The sequence below is a fragment of the Cervus elaphus genome, chromosome 32, assembly GCF_910594005.1.
Source record: "Cervus elaphus chromosome 32, mCerEla1.1, whole genome shotgun sequence".
NCBI classification, from domain to species: Eukaryota; Metazoa; Chordata; class Mammalia; order Artiodactyla; family Cervidae; genus Cervus; species Cervus elaphus.
The window spans coordinates 44,841,508-44,848,322 of NC_057846.1; positions in this window are offsets into that span (position 1 = coordinate 44,841,508).

Genomic DNA, 6,815 nt, shown 5'->3' on the forward strand with positions numbered 1-6,815 from the left:
TGGGCGGCCAAGGTGGTGACCCTGTCACCATCCACATCTCCCAAAGTCCTGCAAATGTCATCAGCAGGAAATCTGATGGATTTACTGTGAATGGATCCATTGGGAGATGTCAGTGTAATTGCACCGATTTCAGATGATTCTAGTAGAAAAAAAAAACAGGGAGACTTTTTGTGGCTAGTTAGCTGATGCTGTCCTACTGGGGAGAAACATACTTTTTTCTGCTGGGTTTTTGAAGTGATGATAATGTCTTACCTACAGCTGAATATACCCAGTAGATGCTACAGAACTTCACGCTCACACCCCTACCCCACCTCTCAAAGCCCTCTGGCTCCTAAGATCCTGGTTCCTGTCTTTCTCACCACGCTGGTTAGTTTCCTTCACAAAACCTCTTTTTTTGTCCAGTTAACTCTAATGTCCCCTGGATTATGCTCTCAGTAAGATCCTTTCACTGTATATACTTTCACCCTCATTTAAATGATCACATGTTGTACGTGAGGGTCTCCCCATTCCGCCCCAGCCTACCCTGAGTTCCAGATCTCTGGTTCTGACGGAAAACCAGACCTGTCCGATGGGTCCCCCAGATACTGTAAGCTCAGCCATTTTCACACTGAATTTCCTGTTGGCGTAAGCTGATCACAATTCACGCCCTCCCTCCAGCCCCTGCACAGCGGGGAGTGTGTGGACCTCCCTCTTAGGGCCTCACAGAGGCCTTGGGGGGGATGTGCTCTGAACAGCTAGGAGCTCTTCCAGCCAGAAAGGCTGTGATTAGGCAGCTATTACTGCCGGCCTGCATACACAATTTCCTGCTCATGAAAATCACATCATGAATTCCTTATTTGCCATTCAGAGTCCCCCGTGGCCTGGACTCAGGCCACTTCTGGACTCTTACCCCTCTCTCCAAACGTGCCCTGAGTTCTGCACCATCTCAGGATGTATGCAGCTCTTTCTTTCCTGGCCTCACTGCTCAATGATTCTTGGTACCACCCTTCTATCTTCTCTGCCCATCAAAAGCCTACTCATCTTTCAAGATCCATTTGGAAAGCTACGTCTAACATGAAGCCGTCCACAGGCATCTTGAAGGCCTCTCTTTTTCTTCTTTGAGTTCCTATAATGCTTGTCCCATGTTTCCTGTGGCTTCCCTCATAGCTCAGTCAGTAAAGAGTCTGTCTATGGTGCAGGAGACCCAGGTTCAATTCCTGGGTCAGGAAGATCCCTGGAGAAGGAAATGGCAATCCACTCCAGTATTCTTGCCTGGAGAATCCCTTGGACAGAGGAGGCTGGCGGGCTACAGTCGGTGGGGTCGCAAGAGTCGGACACAACTTAGCGACTAAACCACCAACCCAATCCTACTAGAGTAAAAGGTTAAGGGTTGTGCTTAGCCGTTCCACGTGCCTGGCACACTCAGACTGCCTAACTCACTGGTACGCCATGAAAAGTGATTTGCCTAAAACGTTCTGGCTGTGTTTACATGAAAGCTAAATGTGTCTCATACAGCATGGGGGGCAGTGCTGGCATTTTGGAGTTTGAATAGCTCCCTCTCAGATGCACGCGTGCGTGAGTATACACAACGAATCCCTTGTGTGCCTGGGTTTAGACACGTATGAAGAAAGGAAAGGGAAGACCCTTGCTTCTGCAATTGGCAACGCTTGTTTCCTGCGGCAGCTCTGCCTTTCCGTGTCTTTTTGGTCAGCGGTCATCACACTTCCTGGGCTTCCCTTTATCAGTGATAAAGGAACTCCAATGCAGGAGATGTGAGAGACTCAGGTTTGATCCCTAGTTCAGGACGATCCCCCGAAGGAGGAAATGGCCACCCACTCCAGTATTCTTGCCTGGAAAATCCCATGGACAGAGGAGCCTGGTGGGCTACAATCCATGGTGTCGCAGAGCCAGACATGACTTAGTTACTAAACAAAAACAGCAATTGCACTTATTGCATCTCCTTTAGGATGAATTTTCCCTGACCTCTTGATTTTGACTATCCTTGCCCCCTCATCACCAAGTGTTAATATTTTACATACTAGCTTTCCTGTTCTAACATCCTTTTGCTTAGTTGCTAAGTCATGCCCAACTCTTTGCGACCCTGTGGACTGTAGCCCTCCAGGCTCCTCTGTCCATGGGAGTCTCCAGGCAAGAATACTGGAGTGGGCTGCCATTTCCTTCTCCAGGGGATCTTCCCGACCCAGGGATCGAACCCATGTCTCCTGGATTGGTAGGCGGATTCTTTACCACTGAGTCACTAACATCCTTGAGTCAGCTTATACAGCCTATGTCTACTGCCAGTAATAAAGATTCTTACAGTAACATGTTATTGAAACACATTCTCTTTTTAACAGAGATCTTATAGCATGTATTTATAGCAGTGACAGGGCCCAGAGTAAGGCCTGGAGGTCGGACAGGACTTTGAAGATACTAACTTAAGTGATAAATGATCTATTTTTTTTTTTAAAAGATGCTAATAATGCTTGGAAAGAAATAGTAATATTTAAAATAATCTATCCATCAGAGTTAAAAAGGTTGGCTGCACAGAGTTAAAAGGGCTATGTGTACAGAGTCATCTGTATACTTTAGAGACCTGGGGGGCCCAAGGGATATGTCTACAAGCTGGTATTCCTGCTGTCCAAGAAGACAGGCCCGGGTGAGCTAGATCTCTACAAGGGTGGATTACCACGACTGCTGTAGAAATAAAAGGCCCCGTCTTGAGCTCATCTGTGTTTAGATCTCAGGATTTTATGTCAGGCGGATGCAGACCAGATGTGAGTTTGTCTCTGGTGCTGCCCCGCTCTAGGGTTTTTCTGTGGTTCCCTCTGTAAGGCGTTTCTCGTCTCCTGGGGTGGGGGGTGGGGATGCTGGGGGCACAGACGCAGAGTGGCCGCGTGGTGTGCTGGATGCTTCTCGGCGAGCCTGCTGCCGGCACGAGCCCGGGGAACTGCTCCAGCCGCCTGGCACGTGGGGAGGAGTGCTCGCTGGGGGCGCCAGGATGGGAGGCTGTCTTGTCCCTCTTGTCCTGCTCCTGGACCGACCTGGGGAGAGAGAGCGCGAAGAACAGAGGGTGCAGGACCGCAGATAATACCAAGCAACTCATTGAGTCTGATGCCTTCTGTAAAGATGTTATTACAGAACGACTACCAGAAATGAAAAGCATACTTTTCCTTCCCTGGTGGCTCAGCTGGTAAAGGATCTGCCTGCAATGCGGGAGACCTGGGTTCGATCCCTGGGTTGGGAAGATTCCCCTGGAGAAGGGAAAGGCTACCCACTCCAGTATCCTGGCCTGGGGAATTCCATGGACTGAATAGTCCATGGGGTCGCAGAGAGTTGGCATGACTGAGGGACTTTCACTTTCCTTCCTTCCTAAAACTGGGACCTCCCCTAGTCCCCACCAACTCATACACATTTGCCCAAGTCACAGCCTTGGAGTTACCCCAAGTTACTCTCTTTTCGTTCCGCCCTCTGCCGTGTAGCACGACCACCATCCACCCCACCAGAAAATGCCGTGTGGTCACACTCCAGGTTGTATCCTGAGCCTGCCTCCCCTCTCCATCTCTTCTGTTACCACCCTGATCCTGGTCACCGTCACCCGCTGGACTACTGTAGCAGTTTCTTCATCAGCCTGCCTGCTTCCTCACATGCCTTGCTGAGTCACTCTTCTACATAACAGAGTCCTTTTTGGAAAATGTAAACCAGATCACATCGTTCCCAAGTTAAAACCCTCCAAAGACTCCCCATTGCACTTGGAATGAAATCCAAAATTCTCACCAAGGCTTCCCCCAATTTTTTTTTTTAAAGCATCCCTTACTCAGTCAACACATTTTATTTTATTCTTTTAAAAATATACTTATGTGGCTGCACCAGATCTTAGTTGTGGCATGTGGAATCTAGTTCCCTGACCAGGGATCGAACCCTGGTCCCCTGTATGGGGAGGGTGAGTCTTAGCCACTGGACCACCAGGGAAGTCCCAGTCAACACATGTTAATCGCCCTTCCACTACGTTTGAGTTACAAGGCTTATGGAATGAGGTCTTCAATGTGTGTGATTTTTGGTCTAGAAAAACAAAGCTTGCCTTTTTAGGTCACATGTTACTTTCCCCAGTTTAAGTGAAAATCTACTTGCCAATACACTGCATACCTGGGAGATGCTACGGACTATAATTAGACCCAACCTGAATGATGCACCCACCCCCACACCCAGATCCCTGCCTGAACACGACAGACCTCACCTATCAAATGAGTCCCTCTGACTCCACAGGACAGTTGCTGTAATCTAAGAAATCAGATAACCCTGGTTATTAGAGCTATTTAAAGGAAGAGTTAACACACTTGAGTGACCGCCTGACTGCGTCTCTTAGTAAAACAGTAATTGAGTTTTAATGAATGGGCTTCACAACTGTTCCCTCTGCTCCTGGACGGCTCTGGGTCCGGCTTCTCAAGGATCCTGGCGAGGCCTAGCAGTCTGACCTTGAACTGGGTGAAATAATTTTGTACTTAAAGCTTAGTACCGGAAAAAAAAAAAAAAAGCTTAGTACCTATGCAGTATATATCTGAAACAGTTATTAAACAAATTACAGATTATACTATACATATTTTGTATTTTCTCAGTATAAAATTTTGACATCATATGTATTGTTTTGCAGTATATGTATTTTTATTCATTTAAAAAATGTGTTACTTTTCCCATATAAATTTTTAAGTTGATATGTTGTATATTCCTTTTACTTAAGAAATTTTTTTTTTTTGGCTGAGTGGCATATGAGTGGGATCTATAGTATCTTAGTACAGTATGTTTTCATATGACTAGTTCTTCCCCCGCCCCCTGCCCCCATAAGGATAAAAAATCACTCTGGCATCACGATCTTATTTCCAGAACTTTCTGTATATTTTTGTACTTTTAACAACATTACCAGGACCTGTGAAGGGGGTAGCACCTTTATAAATAGGTTATGGAAATTCACATAACATATTTTGAATCCTAAATCACTATGTTTGTGAAAAGCGTTTACATAAGAACATGTCGACTGAAAGCTGAAACCCACGTAGAAAACTAAGAAAGTCTAAGGGAACCCATTCTTCCACTGGTCACTGTCCCAGATCCCTTTGTCTATGTCCATCGCAGAGGGCGGAGCTCCAGGGGTGAGCGGGATGCACGTCCCCTTGTTCTGTTTCTGTCCCTGGTAGAGACTAAGGATGACCCACACCACCTCAGACCAGTGCCCCCTCTGAAACAGTGCCCCCAAATAATCTATATAATCAAAATAGTATCTACCATATAATTACCAAAATAACATCTACTTTCTTTCTGGGTAGCACACCCACAGAAAGTATTATGTTTTCTCACATTAAGCTATGACTTAGTTTTGTAGTTTTATCATTTTTCAGCTGTCTTATTTTTTCATTATTGTATTAACTATTGTGAAAATGTACTTTAGGATCAGGTACACCTTAGCCAGCCCTTTATGACTCGAGACATGTGTGTTGATGTGAAACATATTGATGCCTAGATCACTGTGCTGATCTATTAGTATCTAACTGAGAAAGACCGGAAAACTTCTTCAGATACCTTGACAGGTGTGTTACAAACCCTGGAGAAAAGGTGATTAGTCTTGACTTGATCTCTGTTTTCCTTGTATGGGACAGGGAAAGAAACAATTGCAGCCACAGAGGGTGCCCCCTATCTTCCCCACGGCCAGTCCCCATGACCTAGAAATTGAGTCCCCTGCAGCCCGGTCCAGCAGCCCCTGCTCAAGTTTTTGGTTCATCCTCCAAACCAGATTCTGCACTTAAACCCTAGTAAATAGAAATTCTGGAGACATCATTGAACCGAGCGATGGCAGACACCTCAGCAGAGGAAAGAAAATCAATGCTTTAACAATCCACCTATCACTTCCCGGAGGGGGGGAAGTTGGTGACAGCTGGAAGGCTCTGAAGAGGTTCCTTATTCCCCAGAAGGCTTGGTGGTGCTGGCTCTAATCTTTACAGGACTCATCACTAACCCAGCCTCCATGGGGGCCTCCATCTGCCCAGCGGGGACTGTCACATGACATGGATGGAGGAGGCTTGACCAATGACTTGTAATATGTGTGGATGCCCGTTAGCTATTAATTGACCATCTCCGTTGCTTTGCCACGTTTTGGGGGCAGCCCACTGACACTATTTTTCTTTCCTTTGGGAAATGCTTGCTTTCCCCCCTCTTTCCCAAATCACAATTGAGCTCCTGTGGGGACCTCATCACGAGGTAACTCACTCTAGGGTGTGGGGACTGGGGCCCGAGCCACCGAGGTCCCCGGGCATCCGTGGAAGAGGGATGACCTCGCCTGGGCCGGGGGCCGTCGAGGCAGGAAGCAGGCTGAAACCGCCGGACTGCTGGCTCCTGGAGGTGCTTCCAGCAGGCAAACACGGTGCCTGCCTCCGGGACTACGGCCCTGTGCCCGCAACTCCTCGGCCTGGGGACTTCCAGCGCTCCGTTTGGCCAGGCAGTGGACGGGGCACCAGGAGCCAGAAGACTGCGTTTTAGCTCTGGTCCTGCCTTGGCACAGCCGCGGGGCCTCTGCAGACGGGATGGCAGGTGGAGAGGTGGCCTTCTCCTGCTGGACACTGGCCCTCCCGAGTCTCCTTCATTATACCGGGGTTCAAGATACCCCAAACTCCGCCTCCCGAAGAAAACCTACAAGTCCAGGGCACCCGTGGCCCCGAGGGCATGTGTGTGTGTCGGGGGGGCTTTCTCGTCCACACCCTCCTGCCTGCTCTCCACCCCCATCCGCCACCTCCCTCCGCGGCCCCCCAGCGGCCGTCAGGGGTCCCTGCAGACCTCACTCCCCGCAGCGG